Raw genomic sequence first — 13,323 nt, 5'->3', positions numbered from 1 at the left:
TTTGACTCGCGTGAGGCGGCCTGGGACTGGCTGATCAAGGAATACGGCTGGCCCGGAAGGGTACCCCCCAGCCCGGGAAGGGCTCCGCGGGCCCCAGCAAAAGTGAACCCCCGGGTGCACGGGGGGCATAGAAGTACCCGGTCCCGCCATAGGAAACAAAGTGGTCCGGGCAGCCCGCCGTCTCAAGACTCGCAGTCGGGGTCCCCCTGTCCCACCGGGGGGCCCCCCTCGGGCGCCCCAAAGGAGAAGAGGCCTGCACGGGTCGTAGACGAGGACCGCCTCAGCCAAACTCCCTCGCTCTCCTGAAGGGCATTAAGTTCAGACTTCCTGCAGTTGGTGACATCTGGGGATGAGTTTTTCCCAACTGACACTAGGCACGGATGGGGGAGACGTGGCTAGATTGCAAATTTCCTACTGAATGGAGGGGTCCACCACTCCACACCAATGACAGACTGTGTTTATCATTTTGGTTGGGTTCCTGGGCAACAGATGCTTCAGGGGTGGAAGTATGGGGAGGGGGATTGTTGGGGCGTGGGGAGTTACTAACTTCACATCAGTTCTATGGTTTAGTGTGGTTGTGTTGCGGTTGTTTTAATTTTTCTTTCTTTCAGTGGTCACATACGGGCCCAATGACTGGCACTCTACATATGTCCTTACTAGTTTCCTTCAAGCGCAGTATCCCCTGACGCAGGTACTTTCATGGAATGTTAATGGGCTCCTCGATAAAATTAAGCGGTCCGCGGTCTTTAGTGTCCTTTGCAGATACGCCCCCTCTGTGGCATCCTCCAGGAGACCCACGTACTTGGTACTCATTGCCCCATGCTCGCGAAGGGGGGGATACGACAGGGTCTACCACCAGGTTTCTCTAGAGGTTCCAGGGGGGTGGCTGTTCTGCTACATCGCTCTCTGCCCGTTGTGATAACCGCTACCCAGTCGGACCCACAGGGGCGTTACGTGGTGGTGTCCGGCACGCTCGGGGCAGCCAATCAATTTCATGATCGCTTATGCTCTTCCTGGTGCGTTTGAGAGCTTTTTGCCTGCTTTGTGGGACGTCTTGTCGGGGATCCCTCCGGGATTGACCTTGATGGGTGGGAACTTCAACTCCGTCATGAATCCGGTGCTAGATATCTCTGGTCTTCTATCCATGAGTCGTTCTTACTGGGCGTCTGGTTTGGGCCGATGGACAGAAAGCCTTGGTCTCTGCAACGTGTGGCGTACATGGCACCCTAGAACTCAGCAGTACACTCACACTTCAGCAGCACACCACACTCACGCCAGAATAGATCTCCTTTTTATGCCGGCGCTAGACGTTTCCAGAGTCACTGGGGCTGAGATATTGCCACATGGGGTTTCAGATCATGCGCCATTACTAATCCACCTGGGTGACACGGGCCCCACTCGAAGCCCGGTGTTGCGGCTGAACGCCTGGTGCCTGCAGGACAGGGAATATACCCAGGCCGTGAGGGACCAGCTCACTCAATATTTTGACCACAATCTGGGGTCCGTGCAGTCGCCTGGTACGCTTTGGGCTGCCAGCAAGGCCACCCTCAGTGGGCAGGCTAAGCATCTCCTGCACGTGCGTGAGGGTGCACGTAATCTCAAAGTGTCGGAGCTCGAGGCCAGGGCAGTAACACTTGAGCTTCGTCTCGCTGTCCCCACGCACGTGTCCATAACAAGGCAGTTAACCGTAGTTAGAGAGGAGATTAGACACTCTGTTCTTGAAACGGCGAAATATATGTGGTGGGCTTCAGCGGCCCGTGTACACGGCTGGGGGGATAAGAATGGAAAGCTCCTGCACTGGCTAACATCTTGGCCGTAGGCTAATAGTGTTATCCCCGAGGTGGCTGATTAGTCTGGGGTCCTCCCACGAGGAGCAGCCCAGACCACAAGTGGGGAGGGACGCCCCCTTGTTGGGGGAGGTATCTCTCTCTAGACTCTCGTTGATGGAAAGGCAGACCCTCGATGAGCCTGTGGGTCTCAAAGAGGTCTGGGATGTCATCTCTGTATTGGCCGCGGGTAAGACTCCGGGCCCGGACGGTATCCCGGCAGAACTCTACAGCAAGTGTAGTGACATCCTAGCCCCCTACCTGTTTGCTATGTTTGAGGAGGCGGAAAGGAGAGGTGGCTTTCCTCCAGGTCTAGACCAAACCACCATAGTGGTGATTCCCAAGACTAATCCCCCATCACGGCAATGCTCTGCCTATCGCCCCATTTCGCCTCTCAACTCTGAGGTTGAGATACTATCCACGATCCTTGCTTCTAGGCTGAAGAGGGTCTTGCCCACGCTGATACATCCAGATCAGCGCGGCTTTATGCCTGCGAGAAGTACCAGTCACGGCATTAGGTGCTTACATGTGGCATTGGCTCACCGGGGCCTTTTAACGCGTCCTTAGGCACTCCTTCTGCTAGATTTTGGAAAGGCCTTCGACACAGAGGACTGGACTTACCTAGATCAAGTGCTGTTGGGCACCGGGTTTGGTCCCAAATTTCGTGGCCTCGTGAAACTCCTTTACTCTAACCCTACGGGCGGTTGCAGGTAAACGGGGTGGTGTCGGACCTGTTCCCCATTCGCCGTGGGACCCATCAAGGGTGTCCTCTGTCCCCACTCCTCTTCGCGCTAGCAAGGGAACCTCTGGCGAAGCTTTTAAGGGAGGACCTCCTGATTGAAGGTTGGTCTTGGCCCACTAGGCAAGAGGACACTAAGGGCCTGATTCTAACTTTGGAGGACGGTGTTAAACCGTCCCAAAAGTGGCGGATATACCACCTACCGTATTACGAGTCCATTATATCCTATGGAACTCGTAATACGGTAGGTGGTATATCCGCCACTTTTGGGACGGTTTAACACCGTCCTCCAAAGTTAGAATCAGGCCCTAAGGCTGCCCACAAAAAGTGGGTAAATTTTTCATTTGGAAACATGTGGGAATGCAGGCTGGTTGTCAATGTGTGGATCTCAACAGATTACAGAAATTTCCAACACAAATTGTAAATAAATCGGTAATCTTAGCAGTGTACGCACTTTCAAGTTTATTACGGCATTATGGGAAAGTGAATAGAAGCCATTGCAAGTTATGCCATGCTGGACACATCCAGGTGGTAAAATTACAAAGAAAAAAAAACGAGGAGCCCTTAGTTAGGGAAATAGTTACATTTTGTCTGACATAGAAGGCTCAGTCGTCCTGGTGGAGGACTTAGCGTCTGCTTTGATGAGACTACTCCACCTACCAAATTTAGAAATGACCGCCAAGCTGGCGGTCAATTCAAAACATTGACAGAAGCCGTTGTCATGGCTGTAGCTGTCAATGCCTTTTTATGTTTGACGCACTATTCCATCAACATGATGGAGCCGTCCATCATTTTTATTTTTAATTTTCAAAAACAATGTCCCAAAACCAGATTTTCTTTTTGGAACAAACATGCCCCTCTCACCATGGGTGAGAGGGGCAATCAATCATTCTATAGGGTTTAGTACACATGGGCTTAGTGAGTTCCCCCTTCTTACTAAAGAAGGAGTACTTGAGCTTATTGCTCAAACTAAAACTGGAGCTCCCTCAGACCACTGTCCTCCAAAATTCCTACATGAAATAGCTGAGATGGTAGCAGCTCCACTCACATCTATAATGAATAATAGTATCACATCTGGTCAGTTCCTAGCAGATTGGAAAAAGTCCAACATGGTTTTAGAACAAACCATAGTACCGAAACATCTCTGGTTGTAGCCACAGAGGAGATGAGATACATCATTGACAACGGTGGTAAGGCTGCAGTGATTCCTTTAGATCTGTCCGCAACCTTCGACACAGGGAGTCATTCGGCCCTTACGCAGATTAGCAAACATAGGGACACGCAGATCAGCTCTGGATCTCCTCTGATCTTTTCTCATGGACAGAGAGCAGTCAGTCTCCAATGGAAAATTTAGATCAAAGCGCTTTTCACGGCCTTGTGGCATACCTCAAGGGTTGTCACTAAGTCCTACACTTTTTAATGTTTCAATGTTTATGTGGCTCCTCTAGCTAAATTGATCCAGTCCTTCGGGTTTCTCTACAATCTCCTATGTTGATGACACACAAATTATAGTGTATTTTTTCAGCAGCGTAGGGGAGGTTTCTCACTGCTTCAACAGCTGCATGTGAGAGGTCGTTAGGTAGATGAAGTTTAACAGTCACAAGTTAAACTCAGAGAAAACTGAGACCCTCTTCAGAAAGGATACCTTATTCTTTAACCCATCGTGGTGGCCCCAGTCCCTTGGACCCCTACCTACTCTTGGTTTGCACGAGAATAACATGGGGGTGACATTTGATATCAATCTCACTTTTAGGGATCAGATCAACAAACTAACTTCTTTCTCTTGAGAACATTGAGAAAAATTCGACCTTTCATTCCTTATGATCCGCAGAAAACAGTGGTTATTGCACTGATATTGTCCATGCTAGACTATTGTAATACCTTGTATCAGGGCATTCAGCTGTATTTTCTCAATAAACTCCAGCCTTTGCAGAAAGCAGCACCACATCTCAGAGAAAATGCCTAAATATCAATCAGTCTCTCATGCCTTAGTGGAGCTTCACTGGCTCCCTGTTGTTAAGAAATGAGTGGCCTTTATGGCACTCTGCATGGCTTATACATCTCTTTATGGGATAGGACCAGAATATTTGAGGAGGAAATTTAGTTGGTATACGCCAAGAAGAGCATTGCGATAAGTTATGTCCAAACAGTTACAATTGCCAAATGTAAAAAAGGTATCTTGACTCAACGGAAGCTAGTGTCAAGATGCCTCCGGGCATTTGTGCGCTTAACAAATACTATCAATAACTACACCATGGCAAGAGGGGCATTAGACAGTTTTCACTGCCCTTTACGCATCATAGTTTTCCAGGCAGTGACTAGCAGTGAAAACTGACCAGTATGTCTGCACATCTAAATTAGGTGGGCATACGTAACGGTCAGTGCAGATGACCCTTATTCAGTCTGAACATGGGAAAGATGCAACCAGGTCCCATGGTTACAACAATGGTCTGCCCACATATAAATCAGGCAAGCAGAGCATTATCTTCACAGTAAGGATACTCTATTGCCATTGCAACAGAGTATCCTTACATTCACAGATATAAATCTGCTACTCATTTTTTTAAGTTACTCCACCACTTACAATTGTTGGTTTTAGCACCTTCAGAAATGCTAGACACAATGCACAAATACTTACCAAAATATCTGAGTACTGAAAAGAAGACTACTGAAGGTGAGCCATAAAACTGCCAAGGAACCACCTGCTTTATGGTCCATTCACATGCCATTCATGCACCACATGCAAGGCTTTCATACAAGACAGCTTAATCTGCTTTATGGTTTAAACTGTGTATGGAAAGTGTATGTAGTACTTGTTTGTGGATCAAAAAAGTGATTTGCTTATGTGTGCAAAAAGCAGTACTTTTAGTGGCTTCAGATTTGGCCTTACCTGCAGGGCTGAACAAGAACTGCAAAGTGTTGATTGATCCTGTCTGTATCCCTGTCCCCTGCCCACCAGTCTTTGCTTTCCTGATTGGCCCTCTAGCTCCCAAGCAACCCTGAGCCCTCATCTCAATCCTGTACAGGCCCTTAAATTTTGTCGAGGGATCCCCAAGATAGTCACCTCCATTTTGTAGCTCCAGCTTCTCTGTGCCCTAAAGAGCCAAGTGAGCAAAAGACGAAGAAGGTGGTAAGAACACAGACTTTGTGCTGTGTATTCGTGAAACTTGAACACCTTTTCCCTTTACTTGTGACTGTTTGAATTGAACTCCTGGTTACAGTACTATTAATACCTTTAAAACTGCTGTTTTGTATACCCATGACTGTCTAAATTTCTCTCCTAGTTTCATCTATACTGTGCTAAGGCCTGTAGAAGGCAATCCACCCCCACCCTGCCCCCATCCATTTTTACAAGGTAAAAAGGCAAACTATACCTTAGAAGCTAACTAGAGTGTGTTTAAGAGACTGCTTAATATGCATCATGGTTTAAACTGTGTTTGTAAAGTGTATGTAACACTGGTGTTTGGCTAGAAAAAGTGATTTGTTTAAGTGCACAAAGGCAGTATTTTTAGCGGCTTAAGATGTGAGCCTTACCTGCAGGGTTGAATAGGAACTGCAAAGTATGGATTAAGCCAAAGAGATTTTGACTTTAGGAGCAGCTCGCTTTCCCCCCGCCCACTAGGCTATGCTTAAGGTCACAGGTCCCTCATATAACTTACTTACTTGTTGTTGTATCTGCGCTCTAACTGGATCCTAAAGCTAAGATTTCCACTGGAGCTAGGGCTTAGGGTTTGAGATATAATTGGCTGATAGGACTAGGGTTCCTATTGTTTGCTTAGGATAGGGGTTCTGTTGAACTTAAAGTTTGAGTTTTGATCAACTGATAAGGCAATGGTTCTGATTGGCTGCTAGGGCTAGGATTTCTATTGGGCTTAGGGTTTGAGCTCTGAGTGGCTGATGGGGCTAGGGTTCAGATTGGTTGCTAGGGCTTCTAGTGGCCTCAGGGTTTGGATTTTGATTAGCTGATAGAGCTGGGGCTGTGATTGGCTGATAGCGCCACATTTCCTACTTGCCCTCATACTGAGGGTTAGGGTTTTGATTGGTCAAAGGTGTCATCTGACCTAAGGCTATTTGACCTTAGGGCTCAGGGCTTCTCAGCCCGGGTTTCGAGGCTAAGAGCAGAGAAGACAAGCGCAGGTGCCTGTTTGGGCTTTCAGGCCAGGTCGGGCCTGGGGCCAGAAATGCTGCCCTTTTTTCCCTTCATCAGCCACCACTTTAACCCATCTACATCCACAAACATGTTAACACACTCCCAACAAATGTACTCTACTCATTTACCACAAACCAAATCCACATTTCAATGTCTTAACAACCACTACAAAACCCCACAAACCACACCAATACACCCTTCTACTCCAAATACCACACAATGGCACCTTGACTCTCACACATAAGAGCACTATGTCCTATACCACTAACAAGTCCACACATCACCAACACAACATAAAGCCACATTATACATAGCTGCAATCCATTCAGACACTCACTGTTCACACAAAACACAAGCTCTACCCTCTACTTCCTCCAAACCGAACCCTTTCTGTCACCATCAAACAAATACTCAGCCATCCATCATATCATTCACCAACACCCTCCTCCTCTTTTTACCAAAAAATATACAAACAATCCTTATTCTCCACTCTACCACACATTTTACCTCTTCCAGCTAGTAAATCTTACACACTCATACGTCGTGTCTATCCCCTCTCACACACCACATACACATTTCCAAAACACATCACCACCCATTTACCATCCAACTTCAACTCACCAACAGTACTTTATATACTTATTCTCTACAAAAACACTACATAGATATCTCCTCTCACTACTCCACAAAAACATAACACACACAAACACATCAAAATTTCACACACACAATTTCATAATGCAGTCTGTAGCAAATTAGAAACATACAACCGCTCACACCCTCATAACTATACAAATAACACATATCCTTAACCATCTTTACTCCCAAATGTTCAAGCTTCACCTGCATCTACCACAAATACAGCAACACAACTCTCATTCACCTGCATCTCCTCCATTGCACAATTTCGAGTCTTAAACCATGATCCACATTATTTACCATCACCCCTAATCCATACACCTTCTACTCTAAACATACACAAATATAATAAATAACATGCCATTCTTCACAACTTTGCATCCCCATGTCTATTGCACAACAAGGCTACTCTACAGAAACAATACAGCTCATTAACTCACTCTCAACCACCATCACCACCACCCATGCATGAAGACTCAACAAATTGCCTTCTAAACCCACAGGACGAGGAATATAATATTGAAAAACAACACTATTGCAATTCTCACACAGTTAGTACTAATACTAATGACACACTTGCTATAAGTTCAAAGAATATTGCTCACTCTTCTAGAAAACAAAGTCACACCACCACCAAAACACAGACTCTAAACTGCCTACTAATAAATGCTTGATCACTCTGTAAAAAGAAGCACCCCATCTAAGACTTACTCACTGACACGTGACCTGACTTACTCTTCACAACCAAATCATAGTTGGGAGATGACATGGCCCCAGTGTTATGTTAAGCTATTCCTTAAGGCTATCAAAATGTCACACAAAATAATATAAGCAAAAGAGGAGGTGGACGAGCTGTTATATTCAAGTAAACAAGAAATCTCACCAGAGCTGACAACATTTCCATACAAGGTTTGGAGGTCCTTATCACCAAATGCAAGTCTACACCAACCTCCTTCTGTAATTTCCTCTTCCTTTACAAACCAACACCTATCAATACAGCTTTCCGAGACACACTTCCAGACACAGTTTCAAACCTTTTAAAACTACACTCCAACCTATGCATTCTTGGTGACCTAAACATTTGGCCTGACAAACCCAATATGCCACATCCAAAAACTATAATCACTGGCCTAGTCACACTGGCACTACATCATATCATACACAAACCCACATTTATTGCCGTACACATCCTAGATGTCATTTTTGAAAATCCAGAACTAGTTACCTTTCAAAAGATTACTCCAGTCACATGGTCAGACCACCATCTGCAAGAGAATTCTTTCAAATAACTGCTGCCACACCAGTAAGAAGAATCATCAATAATTCTTTAACTACGGGAATCTTTCCTCTGGACCTAAAAATGGCATACATATACCCATTATTGAAGAAAACACACCTGGACCCACATGACCTCAACAATTACAGACCAATTACAAATGGACCTTTCCTGGGAAAACTGATACAACGACCAACATTCACCCAGGTGTCATAATTCATTTAAGATAACTCTATACTTTCAGACTAACAAACAGGATTCCGCCCAGGTAGAGGCATAGAATCTGCCATCTGAGATGACCTTAAAAACATAGCAGACCAGAACGGGGTCACTGCACTACGTCTCTTGAACCTCTCAGCTGCCTTCAACACAGTTGACCATGTCACTCTAATACAAAGACTCCATGAAGCCAGCATAGAGGGGACTGCTCTTGACTAGATCACATCCTACCTTCAAAACAGAATAAATGTCATCCCTACCCCCCCTCATCTAAACTGTACTTTAACAAAAACAGGGGTCCATCAAGGCGCTATCAGCTCACCCATGTTTTTCAACATCTACAGGAAGTCATTACCAGCAATGATCAATCTATTTCAGCTCACATGTTAAAGCTATACAGATGACACATACATACTCCTTAAAAAGGAAAGCCCCAAATACATGGAAAACTGAAAAATCTTCAGGAAGTCATTACCAGCAATGATCAAAGTATTTCAGCTCACATGTTAAAGCTATGCAGATGACACATACATACTCCTTAAAAAGGAAAGCCCCAAATACATTGAAAACTGAAAAATCTTCAGTTGCCTTCAGGTGATCAGTGGATGACATGGAGTCATCTCAAAATGAATACTTCCAAAACTGAAATACTCACATGTGGCGCCTGGAAAAATTATGACTCGCTCTGCACCTGGCCTGACACTCTGGGACTCATCTTTAACAACTATGAAAAGACTAGAATTGGATTCAGAAATCTGCTGCAGGACTGCTACTATATGTAAAGCTACAAGCACTCCTGCTTTTCAAGTTGCTTTTTATCACCCACAAAGCAATACATAGAACAGGATCAACTTTTCATGAGGAATAGAATCACCAAATACATTTAACAAAGGAACCTCTGCTCCAGATTGGCACCTCGCCAAAACCCCACCATACAAGAAAAAATACCTTAGAAGGTGCATCAGCCTCTTTTTAAGCAGCCAAGCTATGGGATTCATTGCCTTCAAACATAAGATCCATGGATAACCATCTTATCTTCAGAAGACTACTCAAGAGTTTGTTCTTTCCTATAGAACCACCATACACAAACACTAATGTAGAGCATGCTCCTGTGTATGTAAATATATTCATATTTGATTATATGTATGTATTTGGATATGTGTATTTCTTTGTACAAATATGCATTATAACTATGGTCTTTAAAATATATAGATATTATTTAGGTGTGCTTAACGAATGTATATAGTATTTTTGGTTAAATATATATATTTCATTTTAAGCTTAACATCTATATAGTTTTCAAATAAGCCTTTTTATTAGATGCTTATGGGCCTCTGTTTTATTTATCTAGCACAATATGTAAATATTATCATAACTATTTTAGCTACAAGTGTTTCACTATTGCGACAATGAGTAAAATAAGAAATTTAAAATAAAATTGTTACAAAAATACATAAATAAATTAGCTTCAAGAGCAACATTAGAATATCTGAGTTTATATATCATAACTTTACATCTCAATATATTATCTTCCTTATACATGCATACACTTTCTGTGTAGTTATTTATCTATATATGTATTACTTCTACTGTAGAAGAAAAAAAACCTTTGACTCTCTCAAATGCACTACTCTATCTTCTCCTATACCTCCAACAATATAACCTCTGACTGTCTGACTCATCCCAAACTTCATTCTACTACTATGATCTCCAAAATAACCCTTTCTATGTTCTTTCTTCTTCTATCCCTCCTTGGTTCACCTCAAACCTCATTTTAGTACTATGATCTCCTAGGCAACCCTTTCAAATTCTTTCCTCATGTATGCCTTCTTTGACTCATCACAAACCTAATTTTACGACTATGATCCCCTAATTCCTTTGTAGAGAGTCTTCCCTCCTCCATTTCTCCTTTTACTCATCCAAACCTCATTTTATTACTATGATCGCCCAAACAGCCCTTCCTAAATTCTTTCCTTAAGTATCCCTTCTTTGACTTATCCCAAACCTCATTTTAATACTATGATTACCCCTAATCTCTTTGTAGAGACTCTTCCCACCTCCATCTCTCATTTTACTCATACCAAACCTCATCTTTCTACTCTGATCTCTCAAATAACACTTTCTAGATTCTTCCCTCCTTTATTCCTCCATTATCCTAGTCAATCAATATATCAGACTTGCATGTTCACCACTCAAATTAAGTCCTATTTCACTATACTAACCCACCTCTAATTCATTTTGGATTCTGGAGTAGCGTGTTACTCACCAAAACGTGCTTTGAAGGCTTATCAGAGGTAGTAAGTGCTATATTAATAAAACTACAATTACATTACCAATGGCCATGGGTCCAAACCAACAGATCAGTGTACTCACACAAACATACTGCTGCCATTCAAGGGGCCATCACATTCATACGCCACAGGATAGAATTCCATTCAAGAAAACCTCTTAACCAGTCATTAACAAAACTGCACACAAGATAAACACACATGTCCAGACATGTTGGCTGTTGGTGCATCCACAACCTTCACAAATTAATAAACACTCTGACTACATTTTAACCATCTGTCAAATAACTGCCTCCATTCTAAACATTACCAAACGGATGCCTAGTAGTCCCATGACAGCCACATGCGGCTCAGGAAAACATATCTTTCATGAGTCTTTAGAGCACTCACTGTGGTAAATCCAACTACTCCTGGTTTGTGGAACAAAGTTGGGGGTGTGCTAGAATCCCTTTCAAAGCCTACACTGCTCAAACTGAGTGAGCATCTCTACCTTTGAGACTAAGGCAAACCTGCTGGAGAATACTGCCTAAGTTCCCTAAAGAGCAAGTCATAAACTAAGTAGAACATTAGGTTTTGACACACAGGGTAGTCATTAAGAACGTAGCATATGTCACGTTCACTGTTTATGTGCAGTGATGTGACTGTAATGCACTTGTCATACAGTAAACTGAAAATATACTAACTTCTGACGGAGACCATGCAAGTAGCATTGAGTGCAGAGTTCTTTGCAATGGTATGATTTTTTTTTAAAGCATAGTATCACCCTAGAGGGTATCATTTCACTGATGCAAGTGCAGTCAGGGTTTTTCCATGGATTAGCCTAGTCAAAGAGCCAATTGTTAAGCTACGTGGGGTATGCAATAGTTTTAGAGATGGTGAATATCTGTAGCGACAGATCATTCCACCCTTTTGGAGGCAATGAGGAGGTCACTTCTCTTTGTTCTGGTGCTGTGTATGCATTGAATGTGTGTGAGTATGATTTGGCTGAGTCATGTGAAAAAAGGGGTCTGGAGAGTGTCTGAAATCTGAGGTGGAATTGAGTTATGCTGGACCAGTGTAGTTGCAGGCTTTGAATGTGTGATTCAGGAGTTTGAGAAGATTTGTGGATGGGGAGTCATTGAAGCTGTTTGAGGTGCAGAGTATGTGCATGTTGGGATGTTGAGGGAGGAAGTTGCCTGCTGCAGTGTGTATGGTTTGAAGTCATCTGCTTAGCTGAGTGAGGGAGTAATTCTGTATCAGGGCAAGTGCGGCGCACATAGGTTTAAATCCATACGCAGAGATACAGTAATGGCATGTTTATCTGTATTACATTTATTATCTGCCTTCTACCTCTGCAATGTCCCTGTGAAAGCATGCCTAGCCTAAGCTTTTCCTACCCAATCATGTCTCTGTCCTCATCAAAGTCCTGACTAATACCATATACTTGCCAATGATCGGCAATCACGTTTGTGGTGTGACACAATGCAAAGGTGTGCCTTTCCTGAGTAATCCATTTACCGCTACAGGACCGTCTAAGGAACAGAGAGGGCCATTTTGCATTGTTGGCTCTGTCTAAGAGTACTGATGTATGTGTTGGTATCACCATTTTCTCCACACAATACAAAGGTGTACTTCTAAATAATTTGTTTACCCCACCCAAACTGTCCGACTAACAGTGAGCGGCCTGATATACACTGTAGACTCTATCTTGAAGTATTCTTGCACATATTACTTACAGGATGCCTTACTGAAGTTCCCAAGATTCCACAATTTCTAGGGAACTTTAGTCAGATGACTGTTGTCCTGATGAGACCTGACAACTAACTACAATTTGAATCATCAACATCCCCTCCCCTAAGTTGCTTTCAAGAGTTCTGCCAGTGTACTGGGTCACATGACTGTGAATGGCTCTGCTGTTGGGGTTTGTGTATTACATTAAAGCAGTGATATAAAAGGGGATAAAGTGTGGACAGGATGGCCAATCCTGGCAGGATGACTGGGGAGCCCAGCCCCACTGTAGCACACACAAAGGAATCATACATCAGGCCTGCCCTGTCTTTTATCACCCCAGTATGTTTGAAGGATTTACCAGAGAAATGGAATAACTTTCCAGAACCAGTGTTAGGGATAGATCTGTGAATCCCACATGCACTAAGTATAACTATTTGGCCCCCAGAGTCACTCTTCTGAACACTGCCTGGAAGAGT

This window comes from Pleurodeles waltl, chromosome 2_1 (genome assembly GCF_031143425.1).
Source record: "Pleurodeles waltl isolate 20211129_DDA chromosome 2_1, aPleWal1.hap1.20221129, whole genome shotgun sequence".
Lineage (NCBI taxonomy): Eukaryota > Metazoa > Chordata > Amphibia > Caudata > Salamandridae > Pleurodeles > Pleurodeles waltl.
This window is presented reverse-complemented; position numbering follows the sequence as displayed.